Source organism: Lycium barbarum, chromosome 3 (assembly GCF_019175385.1).
Source record: "Lycium barbarum isolate Lr01 chromosome 3, ASM1917538v2, whole genome shotgun sequence".
Lineage (NCBI taxonomy): Eukaryota > Viridiplantae > Streptophyta > Magnoliopsida > Solanales > Solanaceae > Lycium > Lycium barbarum.
The window spans coordinates 122,930,023-122,951,543 of record NC_083339.1 but is presented as its reverse complement, the minus strand read 5'-3'; the positions used below and the strand labels follow the sequence as shown (position 1 = coordinate 122,951,543).

Sequence of the window (21,521 nt, the reverse complement as noted above, 5' to 3'; positions counted from 1 at the left end):
ATGCTTTTTGACTATAAGTTTTACTTGTTTTTAAGCAAGCCTATGTGATTTTATGTGGTTTTTAGTGTTTTTCAGGTGAAGGAACAGATTCGGCACAATCACAGTTGAAGTGCAAAATCAGGTCGTAAATTGAAGTTTACGGTCCGTATTCTACAATACGGGCCGTATTCCATGGTCGTATTAAAGGATCTCAGCAACAGAGAGTCAAGCTGCAAAGATGGTGGTTTACGAGCTGAGTTTACGGACCGTATTGCAGTTTACGGTCCGTATTCCATCACGTATTTAATCATTCAAGCACCTGGCAGAAAGGCTGAGTTTTGACAAAGTGAAAGACGAGCATGCAGTTTACGGACCGTAAATCACTTTACGGTCCGTATTTCAAAAGAGGCAGCTGAAGGACGACTGAGTCGTAAATTGACTTTACGGTCCGTAAACTGGTTTACGGATCGTATTTCAACATGACGGGACTGAAGTGCAAAATCTGTAACTTATGTGTTTCCAAAACCTTTAAATAGTCATTGTAGGGTTTTTAATAGACGACATTCAATATATTTTTGTCTCTTGACTTAGAACATTAAATTCTCTCTAGTTTTTGAAGTTTCAAACATCAATTCAAGTATTGTCAATTCCTTTTTCATTCCAAAGTAAGAAATTATGAATTCTTCAATTTCGTATTTCTTGTTCTTTGTCATGAGTAACTAAATTCCCTTACTAGGGTTGTGAACCCAATGATGGGTGTTTTGTGATTGGGATTGTGATTGATATACACATAATGGATTGTTAGGGTTTAATTATTCTTCATTCTTCATTCATAATTAATGGTTGCAAACATTGATTAAAGCCATAAACCCTATATATATTTGGAAAAATAATTAGGGTTGGTAAGAATAATTAACAAGAACTCAAAGCTTTAAACTTTGTTTAATAAATTCAATTAGGGATAAGAGGAATTTACTTGGCATGATTAATCGTTCTTCATAATCACTTTCTTATATTTGGGAAAATCATAGAAAGATATAATCTTTATTTATTGGGAAATAGTAGAGATTCACATAGAGATTAAGTGCATTCATATAATGATCCATGACAAGTATATCAAGATCAATACCCATGATCATACGCTCTATCTGTCGGGGACACAACCTTAGTTTCTTTTACCATAAATATTCACCAAAGCAATAGTTTAGCAACTAGTCATAGACAAACCAACTTTTACACAAATTATCGGATTAAGACATTAGACCTAGAACTTAGCATTTACGACTTTGGTACCCTTTTCACACCATATTCCCTGTGGGATTCGACCCCAACCTTGTTGGGTTACTATATTTGACAACGTCCGCGTTATACCATTTATAGGTGTAATTTGAGCGTATCAACCTGTCACCAAAAAGTTGGCGATGCCTACATACCAAGGGGCAACATCACAAGTTACAGCCAAGAGCCTCTCATCCGGGAAAACATCATTCAACTCAAGATTTCCACTTGGTCTCCCAGCTTCCTCAAGTCGAGATAGATGATCCGCAACTTGGTTTTCACAACCCCTTCGATCTTTGACTTCAAAGTCAAACTCTTGCAATAACAAGACCCAACGAATCAACCTTGGTTTGGCATCCTTCTTTGTCATCAAGTATCTCAAAGCTGCATGATCTGTATGAACAACCACTTTAGATCCAAGTAGATAAGCCCGGAACTTCTCAAACGCATAGACAATGGCTAGAAGTTCTTGCTCGGTGACCGTGTAATTCATTTGAGCTCCATTGAGGGTCTTGGTAGCATAATAAATTGGGTGCATGATTTTGTTGTGCCTTTTCCCAAGCACCGCACCAATAGCAAATCCGCTTGCATCACACATGAGCTCAAACGACATTGACCAATCCGGAGATACAATAATTGGAGTAGATGTGAGCATTTCCTTCAGCTCATTAAACGCCTTAAGGCATTTCTCATCAAATGCAAACTTAGCTTCTTTTTCAAAGAGCTTACACATCGGGGTGGCGATCTTGGAGAAATCCTTGATGAATCGCCGATAGAAACCGGCATGTCCCAAGAAACTGCGAACCCCCTTTACAGAGATTGGTGGAGGGAGTTTGGCTATTACATCAACTTTTGCTCGATCTACCTCAATGCCCTTTTCGGAGATCTTATGGCCCAAGACAATCCCTTTTGTCACCATGAAATGACATTTCTCCCAATTAAGTACAAGGTTGGTTTCCTCGCATCGCTTCAATACCTTGCCTAGATTGGCAAGACACTCATCAAAGGAATCACCAACAATAGAAAAATCATCCATGAATACTTCCAAGAAATCTTCCACCATATCTGAGAAAATAGACATCATACACCGTTGGAAAGTAGCTGGGGCATTACATAAGCCGAAAGGCATGCGGCTAAACGCAAAAGTGCCATAAGGACAGGTGAAAGTGGTCTTTTCCTAGTCCTCTAATGCAATGTTAATTTGATTGTACCCTGAGTACCCATCCAAAAAGCAGTAATACGCTCTTCCAGCTAGCCGATCAAGCATTTGATCAATAAAAGGCATAGGGAAGTGGTCTTTACACGTTGCGGTGTTCAGCTTTCGGTAGTCCATACACACTCTCCATTCGGTAACTGTCCATGTAGGAATCAGCTCATTCTTGGAGTTAAGAACAACGGTAATGCCTCCCTTCTTTGGCACACATTGTACCGGACTAACCCATGGACTGTTTGCAATTGGGTATACAACACCCGCATCTAACCATTTGATTATCTCTTTCTTGACCACTTCTTGCATAGGAGGGTTTAGCCTCCTTTGATGCTCAACACTGGATGAACTATCCTCCTCAAGCTCAATTCTATGTTCGCAAATACCCGAGGGAATTCCCCTAATATCTGTAATAGTCCACCCGATGGATCTGCGATACACCCGCAATACTTCAAGCACCTTTTGAGTTTGATCCTCATTCAGCAAAGATGAAAGAATAACCGGTAAAGTATTATCTGGGCAAGGAAAAGCATACTTCAAATGAGAAGGAAGTAGCTTGAGCTTAAGTTTTGGAGGCTCAATAATCGAAGGCTTAGCTGGAGGAGTGGTTCTTTTATCAAGATCGAGAGATAATTTCTTCGGCTTATAAGAATACGAACCCCGACCAATGAGAGAATTAACTGTTTCGATATATCCCATCATGTCATCCTCCTCAAAGTTCACCAAAATAGCTGAAAGTGCCTCATCGAAGTGCTCCTCTTCTAGCTGATGCTCCACCGCTTCGTCTATCTCATCGAATGAATCGATGACGGAAATGCTTTCATAAGAACTAGGCAACTTTAACCCTTTGCTAGCTTGGAAGGTTACTTCTTCATCATTGACCCAGAATTTTATTTCATTCCTTTCCGAGTCTATTAAGGTTCTTCCGGTAGCAAGAAATAGACTCCCCAAAAATAATTGGGACTTCTTTGTCAACCGCACAATTAAGGATGACAAAATATGCCGGTAATAAGAATTTCCCCACTCTAACAAGGATATCATCAACAACCCCCACCGGTCTTTTGATTGTTCTGTCGGCCATTTGGAGACGCATGCTTGTTGGTTTAGGTGTTCCCAACCCGGATTGCTTATATATGGCTAGTGGCATCAAATTAATACTAGCTCCATTGTCACATAAAGCATGGGCAAAATTATGATGACCGATGGTGCAAGGGATCGTGAAAGCCCCAGGATCTCCCTTCTTCTCAACATTTGATGACGAAATAATAGAACTCACACGGTGGGTGACTCCAACTGTATCATGCTTGACTCCCCCATTAGCATTTTCCATTTTAGGAGGAACTACAGCAGAAGCATAATCAGCTTCGTCGATGAATTCCGCAAATACATTCTCATCCTCCTCTTCTTCTGGTGCAGGATGGTTCACTTGGATTCCCCCTTGGTTTCCTTGATTGCGATGGGGTCTCCCTGCCATATTCACCTGGTTCACTAAAACAGCAAACGAGGTGTGATGGAATAGAAAAAGTTTTAAAGAACAGTACACAACAATTACTAATTTCTAAACCGTATTCCTCGGCAACGGCGCCAAAATTTGATACGCTCAAATTACACCTATTAATGGCGTAAAGCGGACGTTGTCAAATATAGTAACCCAACAAGGTTGGGGTCTAATTCCACAGGGAATAGAGAGAGAAAAGAGTACTAATCATGTGCGATACCAGTCTTTAAATGCTTTAATCCTATTCCGGATAGTTTGAATTGATTGTTGAATAATGTAACTGAATACTTTGACTTAAAATGTAATTAATGTGAGAGAGAGACTAAGGTTGTGTTCCCCAATTTGATTAGATATTATGCTTCAGGTTTCAATGTGATATACTTCTAATGGTTGTTCTATGAATATGCACTTGGTCTCTTAAAGACTTCTTAATGTTTCCCAACAGTTAAGCAGTATTTTCTCTTTATGATTATTCTGAATATAAAAGAGTTACAATCGAAGAGCGACCAATAATGCCAATTTAGACTTATTCTTATTCCTAAGTTAGTCTATTAAACGAGGGTTAACGCCTCGAGTCATTGTTATTCAATCTTACCAATATTGACTCTCTTTCCCAAGAAAAGTCAATATAATGGCTTCGGCTAATGCTTGCAATCATTACCCTACGTTACAACTCAAAGATAGAATAAATAACGACAACCATTATGCATATATCAATAATAGAAACCCATTCACATAATACCCATCATGGGATTCACAACCTTAGAATTGAAATTAGCTACTCATAATGTTTGTTGACAGAAAAAGCTTAAAGATTAACATAACACACTTACAATGAAAATACAAGTGGTTTGAGAGTGAAGTTGTTGCCTTAAATTCTCCAACCACTTCTAAGATTAAAGACCTAGGGTTTGTGCCTCTAAAAGAAATCTGAATAATGAATTAAAACCCTACATTAAGTATTTATAGAGCCAAAAATCGCGCTAAGTTTCTGGACAAAAATGCCCTTACGCTGCATCATTACGGACCGTAACCTGTGTTACGGTCCGTCCTTCAGTTCGTCATTTGTCAGCTTTGATGTTACGACCACCATGCGACGGCCCGTAACCTGTGTTACGGTCCGTCCTTCTGAGGCGTAACTTGTGAATTTACTTGGCAACTCTCTGGAAATTTGGCTGATGTTACGGTGATATGTTACGGACCGTAACATGAGTTACAGATCGTAACACTACACCGTAACACTGATGGTTTCATTGAAAACTTTCTGGAAATTTAGCTGATGTTACGGTGATATGTTACGGACCGTAACATGAGTTACGGACCGTAACACCACACCATAACACTGATGGTTACAATGAAAACTTTCTGGAAATTTAGGCCCTGCTACGGTTCAATGGTACGAACCGTAACATGAGTTACGGATCACGTTACGGTCCGTAACATAAGTTACGGACCGTCATTTAGCTCCAATTGTCCATTTTTCAGCTTTCCATCTCACTTCCGATCCTTAGCTAATCAACCCTATAAAACACAAAAATATCATAAGAAACAATGTAAAAACACTTTAAAACAAGCAACACTTCTAGTTACAAAGGCATAAAATGTGCCAAAATTCACGGCACATCAGTGTGCCATGTCCATTTTTATCTCTTGGTGAAATGAACTCAAGAAAATTTGGATCCTTGATTAGCGGCTGTCCAAGCTATGCTTCATAACCTTTTAAAAATTATTTTGCTCCAATTAGTTTCCTATTACATGCCTTAGCTGCATCGAATTTAGTACCGGGCTGACAATGGCCCTTCCATCTTGAAGGTATTGGCCCTAGGCCTTTGTCATTGAATGCTTCACTTTCTGGCCATATTCCTGCATTTGGTAGATTTTTACCAATACTATGCAATAATCTTTCCTTCTACTATACTAAATTACTGTCTTTATGATTGCACTAATGAAAGGATTGTTTTTCCTTTTGACCGCACATAAAGAATCAGGAAAAAATAAAGAAAGATAAAACCTGTATCAAGGACACCTATGATGATACCATCTCCCATGTTGGCTTGATGAAGGAGGTTTGTTGGAGGAGCAGATGTGCACAGGCCAAGGTAATCCCAACTTCTTGTTGTGTGCAACTTGTAAAAGTGATTCGGAACTACATGGAGCACATCAGGTAATTCTGCAGCAGATCAACAAAGGGAATGCGTCACGAGAATGCAATTGAATTCAGTGTTAATTAACTTTTATGTGCCAATCGAAACCGAGACACCAAATTTAACCAATAACTATTTCATTCAGGGGCGGAGCTATAGTTATTTGCAGGTTCGGCAGAACCAGTAGCTTTGATCCAAATCCTGTATTTATGTTAAAGATATGCTCTATATGTACAAATAATTTATCAGAACCCAATAGGATGTCCTTTTTGGAATCCAGAAGCCATAAACTTCAATTCCTGGCTCTCCCTTTTGTTATTAACAAACTTTCAAAAGTCCTACTTTAATAACTCGAGTAAAGAGATTGCAAAGTACTACAATTTACCTTCAATCTTTTGGGCTTGGGATTTCGTTAACTTGGCTGCAAAGTCGGAGAAACCATGTTTGTAACTATAGATGATTGAATCTCGTGCAACTTCTTGACTTCATCAAGAGAAAACATAAAGTTGCGAAGGAGTAATTAATAGGCTGCACATATTAGTTAGGATTTTCAAGTATAGAGGAGGCCAAAGAAAATCAATATGTTTATCTTTCCTTAGTTACCTTCCCAGTACTGAAGTAAGTAATTGATGGCGAGCTGATGTTGCGAGTTCAACATCATCGTGTTTCCTTCTTCCCATATAAATGATATGAACCTACATTTAACAATTACTTCAGATATAAGTTTTATAGTGAAACAAAATACTAATGTGTTTATAAATTAAATTGCAGAATAGAGTGTTCTAATATCTACTCACATTACAACGGCGTTTTCTCACCGCCACCTTCTCTATCCGTAAATCACCTGAAACCACCATACCAAACACCCTTTGGCTACCATAAAACCACCACCATCTCCACTGTCCCTTCACCTTTAAACCTCCCACTGCTCCGTCACCCCCTAATTCACCATCCCAAACCCCGACTGAAAAGCTTAAAATAAGTAGCCTCGCTCTCGCTCTCTAACTATGGGTAATTAATTTTCTTTACTCTCTCTTTGAAAAAGCGCAAACGTGCCGGAATGGCTAAAGGCCGACAGACAAAGGGAGTAGTTGAACTATCAGAAGCAAAGACGAAGCCAGTGAATATGCTACTAACATAGAAAAAGGAGCTAGCGGCGGCGCAGGCTAGCAAAGCAACAGGAGAAACACCCAGTGTGATGCGGGGGTCGCCCACAATGACCACTGCTGTCATCACTTCCGACCCCAAAGGGGATTTAGTGAATGCACAACCACCACCATCTGACGCGAGGAACAAAACCCCAATACTAGTACCTCCAACGGAACAATGTGTTGCACTGCAAGAAGCTGATTCTTCAGGTGCGGGGAAAGAACTTGAAAATCCCATAGTGATAGATGTGGTGCAGCAAACGCAAAAGGTGCAAAGAACCTGGGCGACTCTCTTTGAAGGAAATAAGATGGCCATGAAAGGTATGGAGTTTTAATTTTTCCACCTACTATTAAAGATGGTGTGAAAGTGGTACAACTGGATAAGGCGGATTTCGCAAAAGAGGTTGAGCTCTAGAAGTCGGCAACGATTCTGTAAGTAATTGGGGCTTCTCCCACCATAGCTGCTATAGGTAGATTCATTGAGAGCCAGAAGAAATTCGAACACAAGCCTACCATTTACTATCATAATGAAGGCTATTTTGTTCTTAGATTCCATAGAGTGAATGACAGGGATGATATTCTATACTCAGGGCCTCATATGATCAGTAATAAGCCAGCTATACCTAAACCATGGAGTGCTTCATTCAATTTCAAGGATGAGGTTCTAAAGGTCATACCATTATGGGTGAAATTCCCAAATCTACCTCTAACATGTTAGAGCACGAGTGCATTGAGTCGCATTGCGAGCAGTCTAGGTACTCCAGTTTGTGCTGATGATTGCACTACCAGAATAGAAAGAATATCGTATGTTCGGGTCTTTGTGGAAATTGATGTTACTGTTCCTTTACCTAATGTGATCAAGGTACTGGACCCGCTTGGTAACACGTTTGACCAGAAGGTTCAGTATTATTGGAAGCCCCAATATTTTCCCACTTGTTGCCAAATTGGTCACCTCTGCCCGGCTAAGCAGATTACTCGTCCCTGCCAAACATAAGGCTCCAGCACAGAAGAAGCAAGTCCCCCCACGAGATGAGACAGTATCACAACAATGGAAGAACAAAGGTAGGCAGCCAGTTGAGGTGCCTAGACCTCAAAAAAGGCCTGAAGCGGAGGAGAATAAGAACATGGCATTGGGTACAGCTGAGATGACTAAACAGAGGCAGGAAGGTGAGGGATGGAAACAAGCATTAGGGAAGACAAAATCAAAGGGTCATGTGTTGTCCCCCCCTGTGGAGAGGGTAGACACTACTAATGGATTCGAACCTCTAACTGATAATCCATTGTAACAAATGATCCTGGCTGCCTTTGCAATGGCTGAACATGGACAGTGCAGTAAGGTGATAGGTTTGCATAGCCCCAACTACCACTCTATTTCCAAATAAAAATTGCATCATGGAATGTGAGAGGATTCAATAAGCTTCATAAGCATAAAGAGTTTATTAGAGTAATGAATAAGGAACAATTCGATGTTATAGTAATAGTGGAACATAGAGTTACTAGACAAAAGGCCATTCAAATAATTAAGAGGGTGGTTCCTGGATGGAAATGGCACAATAACTATGTTAGGAATGATAGGGGATGAATCTGGATACTTTGGAATCCAGGAGTGGTTGACGTTACAATTCTGCATATAGATGCACAACTAATTAACTGTCTCATTAAGGGACAAACTAGAGGGACACAAATGGAATTTACTGTTGTGTATGGACTCCACACTATTACTAAAAGACGAGGATTATGGGCTGGACTGGAAAGTTTAAATGCTAATGTGAATCATCCCTGGCTAATTATGGGTGATTTCAATGTTGTTCGTAAAGGAGAGGATAGATATAATGGTAGCCAGGTGGTCGATGCTGAAGTTAAAGACTTTGAAGAATTTTTGCTGAACACAGGAGCCACAGAACTGAAATCTACTGGGAGATTCTATACTAGGACCAACAATCATGTCCTGAGTAGAATTGATAGGGCTTTAGTGAATCCTTTGTGGATGACAACTTGGCCACATCTTAAAGTTGCAGTTAAGGATCCTTACTTTTCAGACCACTTTATGTGTCACGGTGGAAGAACAAGCTGGGAAGCACCCTAAGCCGTTTAAGTTTCTAATTCATTTGACTAAACATATAGATTTTATTCCAGTAGTGGATAGGGCATGGGCATCACTAGTTCAGGGAAGTCCCATGGATAAGGTTTGGAAGAAACTCAAAGTAATGAAGGGTGGGATGAAGACTCTTAATGCTAAGGAATTTTCCAACGTGGAAAATAGGACACATGAACTCAGGCACCAATTGGAAGTTGTCCAAACACAACTCAGGTATCAGTACTCTGACCCTGCTCTTTATGCACTTGAAAAGGAGATCAAAGTGGGATTGGAAAAATGGCTTAATATTAAAGAAATCATCCTATGACAGAAATCATGGGTACAGTATTTCTTTGCCTCTATGAAGCAGCGGGTAAGTTAGAACCATATTAGAAGTCTTGTATCAGGAACTGGTGAGTTGATACAATCAAATAATGAGGTTGTTGACCAAATAATTGCTTTTTACAAGACATTACTTGGTACTAGTGCTGAGGAACTCCCTGTTATACACCCTACTGCGATGGCTAGTGGCCCTATACTGAATAGGACCCAACAGTTGCAATTGATATGCCCAATTAGTAAGGAGGAAATTGGGCAAGCCTTGAAAAGTATTGATGACCTCAAAGCCCCTGGTTGCGATGGATTCAATGCTCATTTCTTCAAACAAGCCTGGCCATCTATTGGAGAAGAAGTAACTGAAGCAGTGAAAGATTTCTTTGCGACCTCAAGAATGTTTAGAGCAATTAACTACACCTCTGTCACATTGACCCCGAAAGTTCAAAATCCCACTACAGTGAAGGAATTCAGACCTATCTCTTGCTGCACCATGCTTTATAAGTTGATATCTAAGGTACTCACTAGACGACTTCAACTTGTAATGGATTGCCTTATTGATAGCAGTCAGTCTGCTTTTGTCCCTGGGAGGGTGATTACTGACAATATCTTGCTAAGCCATGAGCTTGTTAAAGGATATGGAAGGAAAGGAATCTCTTCAAGGTGTATGCTCAAAATTGATATGCAAAAGGCATATGATTCAGTGGAGTGGGCTTTCTTAAAACAAATTCTCACAGCTCTGAACTTCCCTGCTAAGATTGTTGATTGGATAACGACTTGTGTACAGACTGTGTCCTATTCTATATTTATCAATGAACAACCTACAAAGCCTTTTGAAGCCAAGAAAGGACTGAGGCAAGGTGACCCTCTCTCTCCATTTCTTTTTGTAATGGCGATGGAGTACCTTAGTAGATTGCTTAAACAGCTTGAACACAACCCTCAATTCAAATATCATCCTAAGTGTGGCAAGATGAAACTCATTCACTTAGGCTTTGCAGATGACCTCCTGTTATTTTGCAAAGGAGAACCACAATCTGTTCAGTTGCTGTTTGATAAGTTTCAGAACTTTTCAAAAGCATCAGGGTTGGTTGCAAATTTAAGTAAAAGCTCTATGTATTATGGTGGTCTCTCAAGTGAGAAGGAGCAAGAACTTATTAATCTATTGGGGTTCAGCAAAGGTGAACTTCCATTTAGATACTTAGGGGTTCCCCTAAGTACTAAGAGGGTATCTATAGTCCAATGTCAACCATTACTGGAGAAAATGTTGGGTAGAATTAAATCATGGACAACTAGATTTTTGTCATATGCAGGTAGAGCGCAACTGATAAAATCTGTCTTGTTCTCTATCCAAGTCTTCTGGCCACAAGTTTTTGTCTTACCTAAGAAGGTTATAAAGACTATTGAAGCAATATGCAGAACTTTCTTGTGGACTGGAGGCACTGAACTTTCCAAAATAGCATTATTGGCGTTGGATCGAGTATGTTCTCCGAGAGTTGCTGGTGGTCTAAATATATTGGATGTGGAAACCTGGAACAAGGTTGCAATTAGCAAGCTCCTATGGAATACATGTACTAAAAAGGATAAATTGTGGGTTAAGTGGATTCATTCTTACTATAGGAATAGGGATCTGCTGAGAGATGTGCCAAAACAGGCCTCATGGATCATTCAAAAGATCCTTAAGGCTACTAAATACTTTGCACAAGCTGGATATGGTATGGATGACATCTCAAATATACTAAGTTTCTCAACTAAACAGTTTTATGCACAATTGAGAGGGCAATTCCAGAAGATGTCATGGAGGAAATTTGGTATACAACAATGGTGGCCTACCTAGATGGATTTTTATCTTGCGATTGGCTGCACTAGGCAGACTACAAACTAGAGATAGACTGTTTAAATGGGGTATCACTACAGACCAGATCTGCCCCGTGTGCGACAAAGAGCCAGAAAGCCTTAATCACCTGTTTTTTGTATGTGAGGTATCCGCTGAAATTTGGCAGAAGCTACTGAATTGGATTGCATTCGGAAGAACTGGGATGGGCAGAATTGAATGCAAAAAGTCGAAACCCACAAGCTGAAGTTTATAGAATGATGTTGGCTGCTGCAGTGTATTATGTTTGGAGGGAAAGGAATGCTTGTGTGTTTCAAAGTCAAAGACAGAGTCCTCAGGCTATCATTAAACTTATCATCCAGGACATTCATGCAAGAGCTACAAAGCAGGCTAGAATTGCACTATGGTTGGAGGACCACAACTTCTCTCCTAGCTAGAACCTAGTATGTATTGATGTAATAGGTGCTGGTTTTGGTTCTTTTGTCTTTTTGTTCCAAAGGATACTTAGCTAAAGGTAACTGTGGGGGCTTATGTCCAACTAATTACCTTCTTTCACTGATTTGTAATGATCACTTTTGGTAATGAAAATGATTAGTTACCAAAAATATATATATATATATCTACTCACATTGCTTTCAGCATTTGCTTGAATTCCTAAGAAGTCTGACAAGTTGAAGAGGATGAGTAGAGCAGTGAAAGCCAATTTATATGGAAGAAAGTGGTTGATGCTCATTTTGTGCTATGTCAATGGTGTATAGACCTAGTTAAAGAGAGGGATAATCTTTGCCATTGATCTCCACTATTTATAGCGATTCGATAGACGGAAACGAGCAATTTGGGATCTGTGCATGACGTGTTCCTCTTGATGTCACGATCTAAAAGATAGAGGCATCATGAAAAGTTAGCTCAATTATGCCTCGGTCAAGAACAAAAGTTAAAAAGCACGCAACACAAAGAATATTATATTATCATCATTAGCAGGTGGTAATATAATATGTGCCATGAATTATAGTGTTAGGTCCAAGGTTGCATATATTAATTTTGATGATAACAAACCAACATAATTATTAATAAAAGAACATTTACCTATGGTAAATTTATTTTTGGTACAGGTTTATTTGATGAAGAAGGACTTGGTGAAGATCTAATCAAATATGGAAAATAAGATATTACGAGATGGAATTGCGAAAGAAGATATGGAAGAAAAATACTTACACAAATCAAGGTGCAAGAATTATGCAAAGAATATTTACTTCGATCCTATGGAAAGAAAATATTCTACGAAAGGAAAAGATCAAGATCAATTTGTTGCTCAAGGAAGATCCAAAATCTATGGAGTATCAAGAAGTCTCAAGTTCACAAAAGAGTCCATATTCAAAGTGATTAAAGTCCAAATTCAAGAAGACAAATGCGATTACATTCTAATCAAGATCCACGGTGAATGAAGAGGATCTTGAAATTTTCTTGGGTTGCCTAAATAAAAGCTCATAGTTGTTCAAGCCAGAAAAAGAGTTCGGAGAAATTGATGGAAAGAATATTAGTTATTTTGGAAAGATGAAAGGGAGGAAATATTCAAATTTGAATTTGAATATACTTGCTACATTTATATGGAAGATATTATTGAATACTTATTGGAAGGAGATAGCATGAATTATTCGAGAAACAAATCTGCTATGTTAAGCAGGGAATATTATAGCATCAGCCCTATTATGGAGAATATTTATTATGTGATATGAGAGATCTCTGTCTATTAATTACGGCTTGAATTAATTACAATTCAAAAAGTAAAGCTGAAGGTAGCAGTAACAATTAAGTTACTATATTTTTAGAAGGAAGACTTTTGATTGAAGATGTCAAGGGAGTCATATTTAAATATGGAAAAGAAGATTCAGGCAAAGAGGGTATCAAGGAAATGAAAGGATTCATATTTAATGGCTACGTGGACAAGAAAAGAAATAGTGATCACTTACTATTTTCTTATTCTTTGGGATTTACCTTACCAAGAATTGAGGACTTAATTGATTAAACAAGGAAGATCCATTACTGCTCAATCAAGGAAAAAGAATCTTCAAGGAGCCATACTGACTTACACAATTATGGAGAGCACGTACATCAAGGCAAGTAGATGATACAATGTGCACACAAAAAAGGAAAAGTTCAAGAAAATCTTCAAAGAGGATATTTGGCTACAACGGTCACACACCACTGTTTTGTGCAGAGCAATGACTAGAAGACCAAGTATAAAAGCAAAGACATCTGTAACAATTAGAGTACGCAGTTGCAACAACCTTCTCAAGCTATTTGCTCTACTTTTCATAAGCATTGTAATCCTGAGTTACTTACTGTGTAAACAAAAAAGAGAGGAGAGATATAGTATAGTTGGTGAGGCTTTGTATTGAGAGGTTATGTCATTGTTCGTTTCTTTAGTGAACGAGTGAAAACTAAACAGTCATTATCGGTGAGCAAGTGAAAAATCAACTTTGTGCGTTGTTGGTGAGCGTGTCAAAACCAACCCTTGTTCGTTTTGGGTGAGCGAGTGAAAACTAACCTTGTGAACATTGGTGGTGAACGAGGAAAACCAAAGGCTGTACTCAACTCAAACTACAAAGAGTTTAAAGAGATAACATCCTTGCAACCCAAGGGGACTGGATTATGATACCACATTGGTTCCGAACCAGTATAAAAATTCCTGGTGTCATTTATTTTAGGGAAAAGGGTCAAATATACCCTTCTACTTTGTTTTATTAGTTAAATATACCCCCTGTTAGTGAAAGTTAATAAAAATACCCCTGGCGTCTTCAAATTTCACACTTATGCCCCTATTTGGATGGAAATCGCCAAATCCCCTCAAATTACCCAATTTCAAAAAAATTACCCACTTTTTTTGACCCGTCCCGCCTGACCCGCCTATCATCACCATCGAGCTCTAGCTTCATCTTCTTCCATGGAGAAAGAAATATAAAAGTAAGAACACACCCAAATGATAAAATCCCAAAACTCACCTCAAATTTCATTTTTAAATCCAACTCCAAATCTTTGTGCATCCAATACTAGGAGTCTATCAAGGACAAGTTGACTTATAATATAGTTACAGCCAAATCTTGGTGCAGCCAATCAGGTGACTTATAATATAATTACATGAAATATATTGATAAGCCCTAATTGGTGACAAATATGGTAACCAGACTACCTTCAAAGATTAAAATTCACTGGTAGCGTGAACAAAATTACTCTGAGGCTAGTATAGCTGTGAATTGTGATTCTTTAATTCATTGCTTTGGTGATTAATAAAGAATATTAGTTACCAAAAAATTATGTTATCAATATATATAACTGAAACTTTATAAATTATCTGTAATTATAGTAACCTAATTACTCCAATTTATACATAGAATTATACTCTTTACTTAATTGGCCGCCAACCCTATATATGTCACTGCACTATGAAACTATCCACAAATTAATTCAGCTACAATTTATTTCTTTAAAATTTACTAGAAAATGACTGAATATCCCACATTTAGTGTTCATAATAATAATGGCAAGGTCCTGCTCCAACTAACAATTAATTGATGAATGCCATATAGCCACATATAAGTTTGGTTGACTGATATTTACAAAAAAATCATATTTCCACCGGTTTTTTCTCGCAACTTGTCAGAAATTTAATAAACCTACATACATTCTTGCACACAAACTTAAAATAAATACACACACAAGTTCAAGTACTGGCTGCATTTGGAGTTGAATTTAAAGATTAAATTTGAGGTGAGTCTTGGGATTTTATTATTTGGGTGTATTCTTGTTTTTTTTCTTTTTTTCTACATGGAATAAGATGAAGCTAGAGCTTGATGATGATGATAAGCGGGTCGGGCGGGGTGGGTCAACAAAAAAAGTGGGTAAGTTTTTTGAAATTAGGTAATTTGAGAGGATTTGGGGTTTTCCATCCAAATAGGGGCATAAGTGTGAAGTTTGAAGACGGCAAGGGTATTTTTATCAACTTTCACTAACGAAGGGTATATTTAACTAAAAAAAACAGAGTAGAGGGATATATTTGACCCTTTTCCCTTTATTTTATTACTCTCATATTATAATCCGCACCCTTACTATTTGTTGTGGTTTATACTTGTGCAAATCGAAGGACTAGTAATTTTATGCAGGTTGTCTCGCTATCAGTTGACTGGAACTAAACAGTAGTCGACTGAGACCAAGCAGTAGTCGGCTATATTTTTAATAGGCTAACACTTGTACTTTCAATTGGTATCAGAGCCTCGTCTCACATTTTTGTTTTTGCTTAACAGCAAGTAAGGAGAGATCCATGGCAGGGCATCAAATTACTGAAGCCATATGTCAAGAGGGACACTCAACAAGCAGGCCACCTTACTTCAATAGTTTATACTATAGTCAGTGGAAGGCCAGAATGAAGATCTATGTTCAATCAAAAGATTATAGAGCCTGGCTAGTTATTAAGAATGGGCCGAGGCCTATTCCGAATAATACTGATGGAAAGAAGGTTGAAAAAGAGACATCCATATTTGACTACACAAAAGAACAGTTGGATATTATGCAAACAAATGCTAGAGCAATGTACATGCTCTATTGTGCTCTTGGTGAAGAAGAATATGAGAAAATATTCGCTTGCAAAACTGCTAAAGAAATATGGGACATATTGGAAGCTATCCATGAGGGCACCGTAAAAAATAAGGAATATCAAGAAAACTTGGATAAGGCATCCAACAACGTTAAAAGGAAAAGAAGAAAGAAACAGAGAGCTCAATCCATCCAGAATCAAGAGGTCCAACAAAGAGAGAACATACACTGCTACGAATGTGGTAAACTTGGTCATATTAAGTTAAAGTGTCCTAACAACAACGAGAAGAAGAATTCCAGAACTTTAACTTAGAGCGACAAGGATGAATTTGATAAAGAGAGTAATCACAGAGAAATGGTCCTCATGTGCTTCCAGGAAGGAAAAGAAATCAACAAAAATCACAGAACCTCTTCTTCGAGTGACGAGGAAGAAACCGACGAGGTATGTCTTACTCCTATCATGACTTGTAATAATTGTGATGATTTGCAAGAAACTCTAGATCTAGCTTTGAAAGATTTGCAAAGAATTCTTTGTGCATTCAAGAAAGTTCAACGAGAAAAGAAAGACTTGGATATTCGACTTAAGGAATGTCAGACTAAATATGACTTACTTCAAAAAGAAAATTCTGAGTTGCACAAGCAAATGAAGACTTTGCACAAATCTTCAAGTCACCACTTTGATCAATGGAAGTCGACTCATCTCCTTAAGAACTACCAGTTAACTGAAAAGGGATCCACTAGTAGATGCCTACTTCAACCAAGTTAAATCAGGTAAGGTTCAAGTCGACTAATAAGGAAACTGCAGGTGAACACTCTTATTCTCATATTACATGTCATTACCGTGGTAATTCTGGACATAAAGCATTTACATGAAATTATGCTAGAAATCATGTAAGATCTAAATATGTTTGGAGACCCAAACACTTACATGCATCTCAAACTGCACAATTTACTAACCACGAAGGACCCAAAAACACTTGGGTACCAAAAGAAAACTAATTTGTTTTGCAAGAATTCCTTGAGTCTAGCCATAAACAGAATGTTTCATATTTGCATAGAGGCTGATCAAGGAACAACATATGCTCCAAAGTTCGTATGTATTCTACAATAATGAAGGAGCTAGAACATATGATGGTAAAGCTAAAATGATTAGTATTATTGAAGTTTATTCAAGTTTTTCTACTCCATGAGGTGATGTATATCGAGCTATTGATTTAAGCTCAGTCTGGTAGTAGTCAACTGTAGATGGTTTGAGTCGATTAATTGCATCATGCTACTATTTTGTTTATAACGGTTATAACATTGACCTAGAGATTTTGAATAACTGGAATACATGGCTTGCACTTTTTTAATCTAAATCATGTCATAAGTTAATAGAATTAGCAAGCATGCAATATTTATTGATCTCATACATGTTTGATTCATATATATGTGGCCCTAAGATTATCCTTGAAGGAATCACATGTATGATATTTTGTATCTTGGTAAGAGTACTAACGCCTCATTCAAAGCCCAAAAATTTTGTATAACTTAGGCCTTCATAACCTCTTCATATGAACATATTCAAAATATTGAAGGCAAGAGGTATGTATTTTTACTATTCATAATTATTAATGAACGCTTCATATGAGATATGAAAAGGAAGAAAAATCACTTGTTGATTATTCTCATCTCTTTGGTTGCAAATGTCTATCGTCATAGTAAGGACCAAGTGGTAAAATTCATGGTATATTCAGTAATCTTTACTACTTATGATTCTTATGGCTTTTAGACAATTAGTTATAAAGATCTTTATGCACGTTCTCTTTAGACTAATGTTTGTTGAAGTGAATGAAGAGCGTACTCTGGACAACAAGCAATCGATTGATATGAATATGTATGTACAAACTTAACAAGAGATGGAGCATTGAAATAAATGAAAGATTCCAGCAATGCAGGAATAGTTGAATGCAAAGGGAGGAAATAACTTATGGGAACTTATAGCCAAGGAAAATGAGATACACTTATGGATATTGCAGATGAACTTGATCAAAATGGTAAGGTTAAACCTACAGCCCAATGTTTCACAACAAGAAGAATTTCATGAGATTTTACAAGGTATTCGAACTTGAGATGATTACGAGGGTGAGTTAACATTCTTCTTTAAGTTTCAAATAATGCAAAGGTAGATGAAAGGTTCTTCAACGAAGCCAAGTATTCAACAGGATTACTCAGGAGATTGTGTATGGAAAATTCATTGTACATGAATACTCTAGTAAGCTTATCCTATCTCTCTTGCAAAGAAGAACATCGGTAAGTACACTGATACACTCAAATTACACCTATTAATGGTATAACGCGAACGTTGTCAAATATAATAACCCAACAAGGTTGGGGTCGAATCCCACAGAGAATATGGTGTGAAAAGTTTACTAAACAAGTATTATACTAATAGTGTGGTCCTTGTGTATTCCAGAAAAGGGTTTTATAATTGACTTGGTGTGTGGACTAATTTAAAGTGACTGGAAATTTAAAGTTGTAAATATATGGGTAAAAAGAACCAAGGTTGTGTCCCCGTCAGATAAAGTGTATGATCATGGGTCTCAATCTTGATATACTTCTAATGGACTGTTTGTATGGATGCACTTAACCTTTATGTGAATCTAAACTATTTCCCAATAAGAAAAAAATATTTCTTTCTATGCTTTTTCCAAAGATAAGAAGGTATGTATGAAGAACGATTAATTATGCCAAGTAAATTGTTCTTATTCCTAAGTGAATTTATTAAACAAGGTTTAAAGCCCTGAGTTCTTGTTATTTGTTCTTACCTAACCCTAGCTATTTTCCCAAATAAACTGAAGTTTATGGCGTGAGCTAATGTTTGCAACCACTAACTATAAGATGAATACGAAGAACAAATAAACCCTAACAATCCATTATGCGTATATCTTTCACGATACCCAATCACAAAACAACCATCCTTGGGTTCACAACCTTAGTAAAGGTGTTTAGCTACTCATGGCAACAAGAAAATAATAAAAGATTGAAGATAGCATAATTGATTTATTGTATTGAACTTATGAATAAAACTTGAAAGTAATGAATGTAATTGTATGGAAATCTTCAAAAGCAATAACGACTCAAAAGTAATTACTACAAGTCTAAAACTCCAGATGTCTGAAAAATAAAGCCTAAACAGGTATTGTAAGAAATATTTTCCTTGAATCCTTTCATTACTTGAATTGGTATATATACAAAATAGGAGAATAATATTCTAACCTAAAATAGGAGATTACACAATATACAAAATATTTCTAACCTAAAATAGTAGACTACAAAATATTCTAATTAATATTTACATAATCTATCACACCCCCGCAGTCGAAACGGGAGGTTTACGAACGCTGAGACTGTCCCGAAAATCTTCAAATAAGACTTGTGGTAGTCTTTTGGTGAAAATATTGGCAATCTGATAGCGGGAAGGAACATGAAAGACACGAACCTGTCCGCGCGCAACCTTCTCACGAACAAAGTGAATGTCCATTTCAACGTGTTTGGTGCGCTGATGTTGCACCGGATTTCCCGAAAGATAAATGGCACTCACATTGTCACAATATACCATAGTAGCCTTATGAATAGGAAAATGTAATTCCAACAGAAGATCGCGAAGCCAGCAGGACTCGAAGACAACATTAGCAACCCCCCTATACTCCGCCTCACCACTCGAACGACAGAGGGTAGGTTGGCGTTTCGAAGACCACGATATCAAGTTATCCCCAAGAAAGACACAGTAACCAGACGTTGACCGACGTGTGTCAGGGCAGCCCCCCCAATCCGCATCAGTGTAGGAAAGAAGGTCCGTAACTGAGGACAGATAAATATGCAAACCATACTCAAGTGTACCCTGAATGTAACGGATGATACGCTTAAGTGCATGCATATGAACCTGTCGCGGTGTATACATGTGTAAGCATACCTGTTGAACAGCATAAGAGATATCCGGCCTCGTGAAAGTAAGATACTGAAGGGCACCAACGAGACTGCGATAGTGAGTCGGGTCATCATAAGGAGCACCCGATGTGCCGCTCACCTTCGATTTAGTATCAACCGGAGTAGAAGTAGCCTTACAAGAAGACACCCCATCTCGATCAATGATTTTTTCGGCATACTTGCGTTGCGAAAGAAACATGCCATCCTTATATCGAGTGACATGAATGCCAAGGAAATAATTCAAAGGACGCAGATCCTTCATAGCAAATTCCGAGGCAAGGAGAGCCATAATGGAGCATCGGAGAGAATCTGAGGAAGCAGTAAGAATAATATCATCAACATAAAGTGGCATGTATGCCATATCGGACCCTTTTTTGTAGATGAACAAAGAATTGTCAGATCTGCTGTTTGAAAAAACAAGAGAAGAGACATAATCTGCAAAACGCTTGTACCATGCTCTCGGGGCCTGCTTAAGCCCATATAAGGACTTACGGAGTAAACATACATAATCCGAATGAGTAGGATCTCTGAAACCCAGAGGTTGATGCATATACATTGTTTCCTTGAGCTCACCGTGTAAGAAAGCATTCTTGACATCTAGCTGATGAATAGGCCACTTCTTTGATAGGGAAAGACTGAGAACGGTACGGATCGTAGCCGGCTTGACCACTGGACTGAAGGTCTCACCACAATCAATGCCAACCTGTTGAGTCTTACCATCACCTATAAGACGGGCTTTATGCCTCTCAAAGTCACCATTAGATTTTTCTTTATGAGTGAAAATCCACATAGAACGAATAACATTCACATTAGGTGGACGGGGCACCAACTCCCACGTTTTATTTTTAATAAGAGCATCAAATTCATCATCCATAGCCATTTTCCAATTCGGGTCGCGAAGGGCGGTCACAGGGTTACGAGGGAGAGGGGATTTCGTAACCATGGTATTCAAGTTAAACGTGCATTTTAGCTTAAAAATACCATGCTGACTCCGGGTCACTATTCGGGACGGATTGGTAGAAGGGAGAGGCTGGGGTGACGGTGGGAGGGGACTGCCAGCGGAGGGGAGAGGGGCAGCGAGCTGGGTCACGGTGGGAAGGGACTGGGCAGCGGGCTGCTGGGTCACGGTTGGAGGGGACTGAGCAGCGGGATGGGTCACGGTGGGAGGGGACTAGGCAGTGGGTTGGGTCACGGTGAGAGGGGGGGTAGATGAAGCCAAGTGATGCAACCACAATGGGGAAATCCCATCGTCCAAAAAATCATAAGTAATAGAAGTGGGAGAATGTAAATTGGAAAAGGGGAAGACATTCTCATCAAAAATCACGTGACGAGAAATAATGATTTTATGGGACGATAAATCATAACACTTACACCCTCTGTGATTCGTAGGATACCCTAAAAAGACACACGATGTAGACCGGGCTTGCAATTTGTGGATAGTCAGAGAAGGAAAGAGGGGATAGCATA

General features: G+C 38.4%; 1 pseudogene; it reads right to left on the bottom strand.

Moving 5' to 3' along the window:
* Nucleotides 1-12,413, bottom strand: part of LOC132632177 (subtilisin-like protease SBT3.6) — a 38,768-nt pseudogene extending 26,355 nt beyond the window's left edge.
* Nucleotides 12,414-21,521: the final 9,108 nt, after the last annotated feature.